This window comes from Sabethes cyaneus, chromosome 2, assembly GCF_943734655.1.
Source record: "Sabethes cyaneus chromosome 2, idSabCyanKW18_F2, whole genome shotgun sequence".
In the NCBI taxonomy this organism is placed as follows: Eukaryota; Metazoa; Arthropoda; class Insecta; order Diptera; family Culicidae; genus Sabethes; species Sabethes cyaneus.
The window spans coordinates 107318666-107333511 of record NC_071354.1 but is presented as its reverse complement, the minus strand read 5'-3'; the positions used below and the strand labels follow the sequence as shown (position 1 = coordinate 107333511).

Sequence of the window (14846 nt, the reverse complement as noted above, 5' to 3'; positions counted from 1 at the left end):
AGTAAATGAGCACGCTTAGTTATTGTGCTATGTGTTTATGTGTCAGTTGTTGAAAAATGACTGCCTTTGGGGCACCATGCACTTCAAAATAAATTAAATTCGACAGGCAGAAGCAAAAAACGCCCTCAAAATGTATTTTCTTAGCCGAAGTGCTAAGCGCACGATCAAATTTGCTAAGATCATAACAACGTGAAAACATATTGCCTTCTTCGGTATTCTATGATAACTAATAGATACAAGCATATATAATCGTTCTGTATCAAATTTGGCTGAAAAAATGCTGAATTTGCGGAATTTATTCCATTAAAGTAATTGATCGGAATTATGAACATCATTTTTTTTCTGCTTCTAATTCCGATCACTATATCAAAGTTATAAACTGGCAAAATGCAAGCTAACGAAGTTACTATTTGGATTTTAGGATTGATTGCAACATGATAACATGGTAGGATTATCGAAATTTTTGACGTAGGACTACGTCTTACGTCATCTACGTCATAGGTGTCAACCAAAATTTGGAGTTAAGCCACCGTCACGAAAGAATGAAAGATTTTGAACGCTAATAACTCTTCCAATTTCAAACGGATTTTGATCATAAACGATGCAGCAGTTGTATGACTTTCTTGAAAAGATTGTTTGCCAATCGCTAAATAGTGAAAATTAACGAAAGCTTTCAAGCTAAAAATTCTCCATACATTTTCCGTACGATGGTCTTGCTTCCCAGGCACGGACGACCATTACACATACCAAGCTTGTGGCTGGTGCTGATTAGCATAAGCAAGCATAAGCATAGGCACAAGCATAGGATTCCGCCCGTGTGCTGCTACTCCGTTATTGACCAGGACCGATGAAAATTACAAAATGATGGCTGGAAAAAGCATGCTTAGGACAGCACACTGTTCCTTTTTGTGCAACCTTACCAGGTCCTTGCGTGCTGATCAATACAGACGCCGGCCACGTCCGAATGCGCGTCCTGGTGGGATGGGAAGGAATGTTAATCCAATACTTGTTGCTAATAAAGACCAGGGAATCCTCTGCATCTTCACAAGCATCAAGCTTGTGGCTGCTGCTGATTCAAGACAAAGAAGCAAAATAAACTTGCGTGTTTTTTGTTTACTACAAAGCACAGTATAGCCTAGGTGCTACATTCTGATTTGGAATTATGACCTGTTTTTATACGACAGACTTCGTAGCCTGTAAGAATACGGGACAATTGTGCTACAAATCCTTTGACTCTTTCAGTCGAGATTCGAACATGTGACGTCTAGCTTCCTGATCAGATGATTCTAGCAAAAATCTTACAGAATTGTTGCTCAAGTTGATATTTCTATCAAACTTTGTAATAAATGCTTCTACCTTTGTCACAATTATACAGCAAGACAGAATACTGATTTTTGTTACTCATATGGATATAAACTAGATAAAATTATATCATAATTTGATATATTTGTGATATGCCTTGAGCAAATTTTGTTACAATTTTAGTTATTTCAACTGCTAACGAGACCAAGTTTATAACAAAACGCAAAGGAGACTTTGTTATAAAATACTTACTATCTAGAACTCATCCTGTTATAAATTTGATATATTCATTTGATCGGGTTATTAAACCAGTGGCTGCTGGTCAACTGAAAGGCTCAGACGTTTTGCTTTTCTAACACTGCAAACAAGCGACAGCGACAGCGCAGTTATGAATCTTATTAATGCGTGTTCTTTTAATATAACAATAACATATTATTTTGAAGACTTAAGTTTTCTCCTAGAACTTTGTTAATAGCTGGATGCGTGAGGCAAATTTCTATACTGAAATACTCCGATTATGGCACTGGTAATAATATTCGTTTTTGATATCACAAAATAGCTCACCTGCCATAAATACGGTACAGCAAGATAATATTATTATTATATTGTTTGTTTTTTTCTCACTTTACGCTATTTTACACTACACATATACATAATATGGTGTAAAAAGTTTTCTTTAATATTCGAGGTTTCTTCGCGAAAACCAGCCTCACGTAGTTCTATACCAACTACGCGGTCATGTCTGGAACACAACCTTTCTGATTTGGTTTTTACTATTATTTATGATCAAAGCTTTATGAAAACGTCGAAGTGACCCAATTTTATTGTAATTGTAATAGTTGAACAAAGATAAAAGAAGAGGAAAGTTTTATAATCCGCTTGTCGATCTTTTGAGTACACAAATTTTATGAATATTAAGCTAATGATAATAATGATCATTAACGCAAGCAGAAGATGACTGGTAGGGGAATTGTCGTCAAACTACATAAAAGCAATACATTTCAGATCCATTTGGTACGAGTTGACAAAAGTTTTTTGCTTTAACAGCTCATTATGACGTGATCGGAATTAGATACACCTGTGATCGGAATTAAAATCACCCCTTATAATTGATGATCGGAATTAGGTACACCGATGCATCATACTATGATGCATTTTTTTAACTTTCGGTAAATAATTTAGGTATTTTAGTATTTTTCCATGAAACATAATTGAAAATACTTGCTAAAGACATATACAGTATTAATAAATATCAAAGCTATATTTTTCAGTAGGGACTCAAAGATGAATCATGCCTTAGGTGATCGGAATTAGGTGCTTTCACGGTAATATAAAAAAATTCTTTTGCATTCGAATACAAGCAACATCCATTTCATGCAAGAATGAAGGATTCACTGTTACTGACAAGAAAAAAAAAACCCTGCGCTTGAAAAAAACAGTTTAAATCTTTGAAACTTTTGGATACTTATCAAGCATCAAACACGAGGAACTTTTTAGCAAGTAAACGATAGAGATGTTGACTACAGATCAGAGATTGCAAACATTATTTGAGATATCAAAAATTTTAAACATTCACCTACCCTTTCACAGATTTTTACGGATGCCTGTATCCCGTTCACTGCAGCTTCAACCTATTTAAGTGTTTGTAAGCCCGTTCCCTCACGCATCATATATGGCGCTTCTGAGCATTGATAAAGAGCACTAAAAATGCCACCGCCTTACAGTTTTCTGTGTGGTTCCAGAATAAAGCATTAGATCCGCGTTTCCAAAAATAAGCGCCCCCGGAGGTTCGCGAGAAATTTAACGCACAGAAGAATAATTTGCGGAATTTTGCCAGGGGGTTAGCCGACCTCAAAAGATTTAGTTTATTAATTCAAAAGTTGTGCGCAACAATGCTATTATGATTCCAAAGTTCCAAGATTAAAGTTTTACACATTTTCTGTATGACTTTATTACTTCTAAAAAACGGACAACAATTATATATACCCTCTGTTAACTTTGTCATTGTATTGAAGAGAAAAGTGACAAACTTCCTTCATTTTAACAGATACGCGATTTTGCATCGCTCGTACGTAGACCAAACATGTCCTGAAAGCACTGTTGGGCACCGCTAATTCGCTAGCCGGCCACTCGCGAAACGCGATTTATTAATTAAATTAAACACTCCGATGGCTGTGACCGGCAGTCGTGGATTGTCGCCGATCAACAGAAATACAGCCACAGCCATCGGAGTGGCGATGGCTGCCAACCAAGTTAAATGTAGCAGACCAATTGACCTAGTGGAAGTGGAACAAAGGCCCACAGCTGGTTTCTTGGTTCCGGGATCCACAGTTCTTGTATGGACTAGAGTCTGAGTGGCCGCAGCATCAATCCACGAAACCGAATGTAGAAGAAGAGATGCGAACGGCGTTCTTGTTACGCGACATCGAAGCACAAGCTCAGTTGATGGACGTACTCAGATTTTCCAAATGGAACGTGCTCGTCAGAACGCTGGCATGTGTGAAGAGGTTCATCGATAATCTACGGGTAAAGAGACTAGGAAAGGCTATCGAAACAATTCCAGCACCAACGAATGTCAAAGCATTGGTCATGAAGAAGCTGCTGACGATTGAGAAACCATTGACCCGTGAGGAGTATAAGTGGCAGAAAGAGCGCTGTTGACGCTAGCTCAGGTTGACGTGTTCTCGGACGAGGTTAGAGTTCTGCTGAAGAGTCGTCGAATAGAGGGATCAACTGGAGTCAAACTCGAGAAGAGCATTTCGAACTGCGTTTCCCGATAGTGCTACCGAAGGGCCACCATGTCATGCGAAAACTTCTGGAACATTACCACCAAAAGTTCGGCCACGCAGGACGAGAGACGGTCACTAACGAAGTGCGCCAGAGGTTCTATATACCACATCTTCGAGCCGAAGTCAGGAAGGTGATGGATAGCTGTATGGTGCAAAACTAGAAAATGCAAACCGGAAGCACCAAGGATGGCACCGTTACCTGCGCAACGCGTAACTCCCAATCGTCGTCCGTTCAGCTTTACTGGGGTGGACTTCTTCGGTCCTTTGCAGGTTACCGTCGGTCGGCGTGTAGAAAAGCGATGGGTACCACACGCGTACCAGGAATAACAATATTATGTGACTAGAATGAACCCAAAATGTTTCTTCACAGGGATTTAGTATAAGATATGCCCTTTCAGAAAAACATAATCCCAAAATATTCTATCGGTGAAAAATTGAAAAAATCATGTTAAAAGTTTTTTGCCGTGACATAAGCAAGACTTGTATGTTGTTTCGGGCGACCAAATAGTATAAATTTACCTCCAGTGTCTCTCAGCCTCTGAATTCATCGAAATGGTGTAAGAAATATTTGTAGATAATAAAATTACCTATAATTTTTCCAAACATGATATTCTTCTATCTCCATTATACACGGCACCAGGGAAGCGAGACCTCCAGCGCATATAATATGAAAACCAGTTTCTTAACCTTCATCTATTCCTTCATTCCTTCCTGTGCTTAAAAAAAGCACAAATTTAACATTTTCTACGAGATGTTCTAAAACATGCTCAATAAACTTGTTGTAGTTTTTTCGCTATTTTGAATATAGAAAATCCGCTATATAAACAATATTTTACCCTATAGAAACTAAAAAAAATTTAAAATTTCTTCATTTAGGGTGATTCAAAAATCGTCACATTTATTGTTTGTAAAAATTCATAACTTTGAAAGTTTAGGTACAATGTAGCAAATTAATAAGTTTTCAAAAGCTTTCTAAAAAAATATAAATAATAAGTGCACAAAATTGAGACAAAGTTATAAATATTACGGCAAGTCGTTGTATTGGCAGAGTTATTTATTTCAATCGATTTTTTTTCCTGAAAGTTCAAACTACAGCAAACCAACATTCAGCAAACATGAATCTCAAAAGATTTGAATTTTAATTAAAATTATATTAAATTAAATTAAAATAAATTAAATTAAATATTCCAAGAGATTGTCTATATGACCGACAATGATCGTACTATCGAATGATCCTACTCAAACAATTCCACTCAGGTAAGAGTCGAACATGGAGGCTGGGTTGTTAATCTAACATCGAAATGCTAATCAAAAGCATGTTTAAGCCCTCCCTCGTGACAAAAAAAAACAAAATTTCATCCATGGGTCTAATAATATACTCATATAATTCGCTGATTGAGGATTTTTGTGTAAGAAAGCGAGAGAGCGCTATATTTACGTTTTTGCAATTACAAACACGTAACCACTTTCTTACGGGTTTCGTCAGAAATTTCGCTGCCTATGAACAATAATTTTAATTTTTTGATTTTCTTCACAGTTTTAACATATCGTTTAATGGTTTCGTAGCTTCTCGAAATCCCATATGAAATTATCAAGTAGGATCATTCGCCTTGTAATCATTCTGCATAAAGCCACTCAGAATTTCAAGTTACAGTTTTCTGAAGGATTACGTTTCATCTACGGATTTGGTTTCATTTGTAATTGAAAAATGGCTAAATATTCACCATCAAAAATCAATCAATCTAAAATCCATGATTTGTTATACAGAACATTCTGACCTTTTAGGGAAAAATAACAAATTCCATATGGCTACTAAATATTTCAACATGAAAATTCAAAATAAATGAGTTGTTAATGGGACTGTTGCTGTTGGCAGCCATGAAAATCATCAAAATCGACCTGGAAACTAAAAAACTGTTTTTGTTTAAATAGCAGAGGTGGGCACCGCTAACCGATATGTTAGCTTCGATAACAGCTAAACCGCTAATTCAAAACGTTAGCTGCGATAATCGCTAATCGCTAAATTAACCAAAAATTTAGCGGAAGCTAACGCTAACCGCTAACCGCTAAATTGGTTAACGGCGTAAATGTAGCAATACTTTTTAAACACCAATTTTAGAAAAAACTAAATCTTCGTTGCAAAGCTTTAAGAAAAAATATGTACCTGGAAAAACATGAAATAATTTCGTGAAAAAATTGCAGGCATTCACAAAAAAACTGTTTTGAAGAACATAACCACATTTAAAAATGGTGAAGTGGAATCATAGTTTTTTCGATTTTTCTTTGGAGTTTTCCATCACTGTAAAATTTTGTATAACATCTTTCCAAATTATATTTTTTCTGGATTGCCAATAAAATTTACTTACGTATTCACTTAAAAATATATGCTCTAATACATGCTTGGTTGCGTGCTTGAATTATCGAAGTAGTACAGGAGATCTCCGAATAAGGCGATGGGTAATGCTGTCCATACACCGGGATTTCTCATCAAGCTATCGACCAACAAAACTGATTTTTGATATATTGTTTGAGCTCGTTATAAGCTTGCTAACTACCAAACTAATTTGACTAAAAGAAAACTGATAAAATGCAGTGAGCATTATAGCACCACTCACCACCTTATTCGGGGGACTGCTGTTTATGAATATTTTGTGAATTCGACTTTTTTGGTCATCACTCAGAAATAACACTACCGTGAAATATGAATCCCTAACAAGCACATAGTTATCAGCTTGTGAAACAAGAAAGAAATATTTTGGAAATGTACCATAAGGTACAGTATAGTTTTTCTAAGTTTACTTTGAAATTTTTCGCTTCCATGGAAAACTTTGTGGAAAACTGTTTTCCAGATAATAATTTTGCTGGATTATTGAGAAAACTTTGTTACATTTTCATAATATTTCTTCAAAGATGCTTGGTTCAAGACTTATGAATTTTCGAAATAATGTATGTGATGTATAAGTGAAGTAAATAAATCTAAAAATTTTTGTTGATATTTTCTGAGATTATAGGTGGTCGCAAGTTTTTGAAATATTGATTTATTTAATGAGTCCTTTAACTGTGCCCACGTACAAAAGTTTATGAAGTTTTGGGACTCTTCGATCCAGATCTATGGGTAATATTGATAGATAATTGACACATTCCAGCGTTACGGGAAACCATCCCTACTATGTAAATCAGTTGCTATTTCATCAAATCCCTGGAATTCAAGTGGAAGATCATGTCTTCTTTAATCAACTATTTTACAAGGTATTTGCCAAAAAGCTGGTGAAACAGGAAGCATTTCTCACAGTAAAATTGAGTGCTAATTGTGTCCCGTAACGCTGGAATGTGTCAATTGCTCTAAAGAAAATTTAGGAAATTCATATTTCACAATTTCATATTTCCTTTTGCTAAAAAAAAGTTAGCAGTTTATTTAGCGGCACATAAATTTAGCGGAAGCTAACGAAAACGCTAACGGTTTTAAAAATTAGCGAAAACGCTAACCGCTAACCAAAATCTTAGCTGAGCTAATTAGCTATTAGCGGATTAGCGGAATTGTGCCCACCTCTGTTAAATAGCATACGTGACTTCGCAAATAACCGCGAGTGGTTAAAACGTCTCTAACCAGAAACACGTGACGGCTTTTCGAAATGCCCTAATACTAAAAGGTTCACCCTAATGACTAAATTCTCAAATTTGAAACAATTTTGAAACATTCTGCAAAAGATTGCAGCAGTTTTGATACGTGAAGTTACCGGCGAATTATATTGAAAGTGCATGTGCATAGAAATCTATGAGGTTTTAAATCCCAATATTCCCATACCTACGCAAAACATGTTTTTCATCGAAGATTTTTATATTAAAAAATTACGAAAAACTTAAAGTCAAGAAGCATTTGTATAGAACTTCACGAAGAAATTCATCAAAAGTTAGATTTGTGCTTTTTTCAATGCAAGGAAAAGATGAAGGTTTAGAAATTAGTTTCCATGTTACACGCGCTAGAGGTCTCTCTTCCATGGTGACGTGTATATTGGAGATAGAACAATATCGTGTTTGGAAAAATTATAGGTAATTTTTTTATCTACAAATCTTTCTCATACCATTTTCACGAATTCAGAGGCTGAGAGACACTACAGGTAAATTTAAACTATTTGGTCGTCCGAACAATGTACGAGTTTTGCTTATTTCATAGAAAAACCTTTAAACATGATTTTTTCAACTTTTCACCGATAGAATATTTTGGGATTATGTTTTTCTGAAAAGGTTTATTATATACTAAAACCCTGTAAAGAAACATTTTAGGTTCATTCTAGTAAAATAATATTGTTATTCCTGGTATGCGTGTATACCATTGTTTACTTCCCTTGTCACTAGAGCAATCCACCTAGAAGTAGCCCATAGTTTGTCAAGTCAGGCATGCTTGATGGCGATACGGCGTTTTACGTGTCGAACAGGAATGCCAACGGAGTTTTTCTCAGACAATGGGACGAACTTCGAAGCGGCGAGTAAGGATGTGATGAAGAACATCGGTATGAGCTGTAGTAGCGAAGTATTCACGGATGCGAGAACGAGGTGGAACTTCAATCCACCACCAGCCCCCTCTATGGGCGGGCTTGGGAACGACTGGTGCGATAAGCGAAAGACGCGTTATCAGCGATGGACGACGGGCGAAAGCTGACAGACGAGGTATTGCTGACGGTTCTGGCCGAGGCTAAAGACGCGATCAACTCGAGATCGTTGACATACATGCTGTAGGGGACGGATACAGAGGAAGCATTGTCACCAAATCACTTCCTTCGCGGTTACCCTCCAGGTGGCACAGAATCGTATGTTGTTTCAGCGAGCGAAGCGGAAGCATTGAAGGACAACTATAAGCGGTCCCAGTTGTAATCGGACAAGCTTTGGCAACGGTGGTTGTTGGAGTACTTACTGTATAGCAACAAGCGAACCAAGTGGTACGACAATCAAGAACTGATCGAGACTGGTGCCGTAGACTATCTTGCAGAGAACGAGAATAGGAAGACGTGGACTCGAGGAATCGTGGAGAGGGTCATCAAGGGCATCGACAGGCGCGTCAGGCAAGGGATAGTGCGGACAACAAAGGGTGTCTACAAACGCCCGGTATCTAAGTTGGCAGTGCCAGAAGTAGGAGAGTGTAAAACTGGTTCTAGTAGTGGACCCCCACCAGAATTACGGGGCGGGGCTATTGCGGCACCAATGGCAACCCTTCCAGATGTGAGAAGCGCTCCTCAACAGTGAGCGAAAACTGTCATCGTTACGACCTGTCATCGTGACGAATTGTCATTGACGGAAGTGAAAACGGAAGGAGAAAAACCAAACAAAAAGCTAATTGAAGCCAAGTGGTAGTGTAGGAGTTTTTCATGATTAAATTGAAATAATTAAAGAGAATTTGTGCTTTTAAAAAGGTAAATTAACTTAAACGTAATTTGTAATATTGTAAATTCGCATGGAGAAAGATTTTAGGAGTTGGGAGTAACTAGCGTGAACTACTCATGTGGGTATAGATAATTACTAGTTATTGTTACAAAAATGAAGTTAGCTAAAATAAATGATTACAGTTTTTAGCTGTTTATCGGCCGCTCGCCGATCAACCCGATTCTTTAATATAAGCATAATTATCGTGGGCAGCCTTCACCTCGAAATTACCGATGATGACAAAGACGAATTTTGCGCGCAGTTGGAGTGTGAATACGGCCGCTGCCCAAGACATGATGTCAAAATCATCAGCGGGGACTGTAATGCTCAGGTTGGTCAGGAGGAAGAATTCAAACCGGCGATTGGACGGGTCAGCGCAAACTTGCAAACGAACCAAAACGGTCTAAGACTTGTCAACTTCGCCGCCTCCAAGAACATGACCATACGTACTACCTTTTCCAGCATAACCTCTACCATCGGTTTACCTGTAGATCACCCAACCAGACGGAATAACAAATCGACCACGTTCTAATTGATGGTCGACACTTTTCACACATTATCGACATTATCGTCGAACATTGATTGATTCGAATCACTACCTAGTGATGGTAAGGATACGTCAAAAACTATCTGTTGTGAACAACATACGATACCGGCTCCCGCTACGGTATAATCTAGCGCGACTGAAGCAACCGGATGTCGCCGAAAACTACGCGTTATCTCTCGAAACCGCGCTGTCGGAAGAGGATGAGCTGGATGGAGCCCCTCTTGAGGCAGTGGCGACTCGTAAGGGTTTACCTGCTCAACCAGCGAGAAATACAAATTAATAGCAGCTTTGTTTTATTATCGCATTTCTATATTTTAACCATAAAACAAACATTAGGGTTATTCACGTAGCGCATGCTATGCTGCGTAAACGGAGATGGAACTGTTATGCGAGTAGCGGCAGTATAAATACGCAATACTCCGTATACGCAACATAGCCAGCTCTACGTGAATACCCCTATTATTTAAATAACAAGGGAATACGACGGTTTACTTTACCAGCAAACTCGTCTCTGAATTTTACCTACGAACCGAAAACTTTTCGTTCAATTTACCTATTGAACCAAATTCAAGAATAACCACCTTCTTGCGAAGCACGCACAAGCACACACCACAAGCAATATGCGTAAGTTGTTCAATGCTAAAGATGAACGAGTTAATGAGAAAATTTTGCGAATAATGCATGCCAACCGCGCTCTATTTTCAAATCTCCTTCGTACCAACACATTGTTCCTGGTGATAATCTCTAAAGCAACGTTCAAACGTCGTGTTGAACGTTTTGTTCATTAGCTTCGTAACTGAATAAAATGAAATCAACGCGCAGGCCATAGGGATAGTAAGTTGTTCAATGCTGAAGATGAACTAGTTAATGAGACGATAGGCCGTATGAATAAAAGATATGGAGCAAATGCTCCCATACGATTTAAACGGGAAAGCAAAGTAAACTGTTTTATTCATACGGCCCTTTCGAGTAAAAGCTGGTTCACATTCTCTTTTTATCTCCTTCGTATCAACACATTGTTCCTGGTGCTAATTCAGTATCAAGAATCAACACCAGGAATAATGTGTTGGTATGCTTGTGCATTGAGATCTCTAAAGCAACGTTCAAACGTCGTGTTGAAGGGTTTGCTCATCAACTTTGTAACTAAACTAAATTCGTATCACATGCGTCGGTGCAAACGAAATCATGAACGAGTGATGAAAACAATTTTGTCGGGCTGAATTTTGTTGCCTGTCCTATGAACAGGTTGAACATGCGGACGAGTCGCCACTGTCTTGAGGACTGTTGGAATGCCGTGAAAACAGCCATTAGCAGCGTAGCGGAGAACGTCGTAGGCCGTGTGACACCGAATCAACGTAACGAATGGTTAGAGGAGGATTGCCAGCAGATATTGGCTGATAAAAACGCAGCGCGGGTATAAATGCAGCGTAGAGCCACCCATCACAATGTGGAGCGATACAAACAGAAGCGGAGACAGCAAACTCGACTCTTCCAGGAGAAGAGGCGCCACCATGAGAAGGAGTACTAAAACCTCGAGCAGCTGTACCGCTTTCACGACACACGAAAGTTAAAGAAGCCATCCAGCGGCTGAAGAACAACAAAGCAGCGGGAAAAGATGGCGTTCCGAGTCCCAACACATCAAATGCGGAGTACGATTTTTAATAAATCCAGTCAATTTGTTTAGCTGATGACGTGGATGCTGTCGGCAGAACATCAGTACACCAGACGTCTACACAGTACACCAAATACGTCTAAAACGAAGTATATGCTGGCGGGCGGGACCGAGCGCGACAGGGTACCGCGGTAATCGACGGGGATGAGTTCGAGGTAGTCCACGAGTTCGTATACCTTGGCTGACTGGTAACAGGTTTTACAATTGATGGAGGGACGGTAGGGGAAAGTAATGAAAATTTTGGGAAAGGAGGGGAAAGAGTGGAAAGGAAGGGGAGGTAATAGGTAGCTACGCTTAACAAGTTGTCGTTGTGACTCCTATCTTTTGTCCAATGCTAGAAGGTGCATGGGTCGAACCAAGCTTATAACCGGATTTCAACCCACAACACCTGCCAGGGCGTGTGGCTCGCTGGTACCCGTGTACCTTTGAACCATAGAGGCGCTGGACAACAGAAGTCTGCACAACCTCCCTTATTAACGTAGCGACATGGGATGGGCTATTTTTAGACACAAATTGTGCCCTTCCTTTCCACTCTTTCCACTTTGAAGTGACAATGAGAGATTTTCTTTGAAATGCGTTCATGTTGCCGTAATAATCGGGAGAGAAGGGCACCAAAGAGAGCCCAATAACATTACTTGCGTCCTTTTGAAAAAGTACCCAGCATATAAATGAAAAATCCTGGCAGGCTGATTTTTAACTTACACTCAAGAATTCATTTACAGTCAATCCATCCGGATTGATTTGCAATTCAACACAAAAAAAGTAAAAGAACTCAATTAACAATTAGCGCTTTCACCAAGTGGGGCAATAGTTTAGTGGCATTAGCGAAATTCGCTTTGTATCTTAGATAGAAAATCATTAAAATAAAAAAATATTTATTGCAGACATTATCTATATAATAAAACTAAGTTGGTGCGTTTGTTTGTAAGGGATAAAGTCAAGAACGGCTTGACGGAATTGCATGATGCTTTTTTCAGTTGTTGTGTTTTGATTGTCGTCAAGTTTATACGTACAAAAATGAAAATCCACGCGAAAAGCTGGAAAATAGTAAAAAACCGATATTTTACTTTTCCCACCATCCGTCGTACAATGTTTTAGATTGTTACAATCATTATCGTTGCAAATCAGCCGGCGTCGCATTCAATATGAAGTAGCGTCGTTGCTGGGCTAACAATCATGTTGATGAATGATTTTTTGTCTTTGATTCCTTCTACAGTAATGACCCGATTTTGATGAATTTAGGGATGACAAAAACGGGACAGTGACAAAATCGGGTATTTTTTCAATTTTTATTTTTTTGCAGATAACTTAGAACGAACTATTGTTGCAGTTGAAAACCGTAATAATCGACGTGCGATATTCGGTTTTATTTTTGTTCTGTGTGTCGCAACTACGTCGCACGTGGTGCGCTGTGATCGCACATTGATGCGCTATACAGCGCACCACGTGCGACGTAGTTGCGACACACAGAACAAGAATAAAACCGAATGTCGCGAGTCGATTATTAAGGTTTTTAACTGCAACAATACATATATTTCATTCTGATCACTTTTAGGACATTTCGCACTTCCTTCTACCTCTCTGTGGACATTTGTCACCTGTTCACAGCACAGGTCCCAAAGGTATGAAAACACGCGTTTTTTAATTGCGCCGAAATGGTTGGTTATACTGGTTAACTATGTTCAGAGAAATTTCACAGCGTAAAAAGCTCTTTCTTATGGTATAGACGATTCTTTGATTAACCTCCCTAAAAGTAAACTAGAAAATTTATTTTTCAAGCAGTAACAGTTAGAGCAAAATAATGTTCTACAAAATTTTCGAGAAGATTATTATAAAGAACTTTGTCAAAGAAAGTGATCTTTAAACTATTATAGTTGTGGAGATAAGAAACAACTTTTGTGGAAACTCCACGATAATCAACTTGTTGATCACAGTTCTTTTCACAGCGTTTTAACACATTTGACATGCTTGAAAATGATTTTCAAACTAAGCTTTTGATAAATCAAAAGCGTGACAAAATCGGGTAAAAAACGTGACAAAAACGGGGTGACAAAATCGGGTCAAAAACGTGACAAAATCGAGGAGTGACAAAATCGGGTTTCCGCTGTATATATTTTTTGCATTTCTGTAAAACTGTAGAGTGCTATCATTGTACTTTTTTGGTCAGTTTTTTTAAATTTTTATTAATGTGGGTTTAACCTTTTGAGCGGATAATTCTCGGACTAAATTTTTGCTCAAACTAGCAATATAGACAATCAATGGAACCGAACAGGACTCTGCATCCTCATAAAAGTATTATCACGTTCAAGTCTCGAAGTAAGATATATCGTAAAGAATATATATTATATTATTATTATATATATTCCCTTTTTTTTTCCTTTTTTTCGGGTTATCCAACTGGTCGCTTAATAGCGTATAAAACTCTGCGCTGGGCCCTTTTGTGTTGTCAACAAAGTGTCAGGGAGACCTCAAACATCAGTTCTACCTGACGAGACAGGCACTGGCGCCCACTAAAACACAGGTAGAGCCCCAAGCATAGCCGTCACGCCTATACCCGCAGGCGGAGGCGTTTCGGCCCTGCGCGGACTCCACGAACTGACTCTAAGATCTCTCTGCCAAAGGCCGGAATGTCATATTTTAAATATAATGATGATGATGACGATGATGATAATAATTATGATGATGAGAAGAAAAATAATAGATCGAATTTGTAAATGTGCTTTGGACTTTTTGTACCACTCGAGTTACAATATGTGGTATAGTGAAGAAGTGGAGAATTCGTCAGCCCCGCCTGACACCGGTCTTCAACCGCGCGCCCGCTTTCAGTTTTCCAACACAAACAACCACAAATGAACCAATAGGTAAGACAAATTTCGGAGCATTAGTGGTTATTAACTTATCAGGGCAAATTTAATCTTTCATCCCCTTAGCATTCACAGTGCATTCCCACGGTACAAAGTAAATTGAACGCAGCACAAGCTGGACGTTCGCGGTAGTCGACAGAAGCTTCAAAATATAGACTCGCCCGCCTTCCAACCCTCGAGACCAAAGTACTGTAAAGCTCTGGGCTTAAACGTCTCTTTAAGACTCGACCCCTTCCCATCGACAGAGCCCGTGG

The 14846-nt window shown here is 38.6% G+C and overlaps 1 protein-coding gene across 3 annotated transcripts in view; it reads right to left on the bottom strand.

Moving 5' to 3' along the window:
* LOC128734686 (dystrophin, isoforms A/C/F/G/H) overlaps positions 1–14846 on the bottom strand; it is a 167860-nt gene that overhangs the window by 151548 nt on the left and 1466 nt on the right. The gene's annotated exons all lie outside the window — the stretch shown is intronic.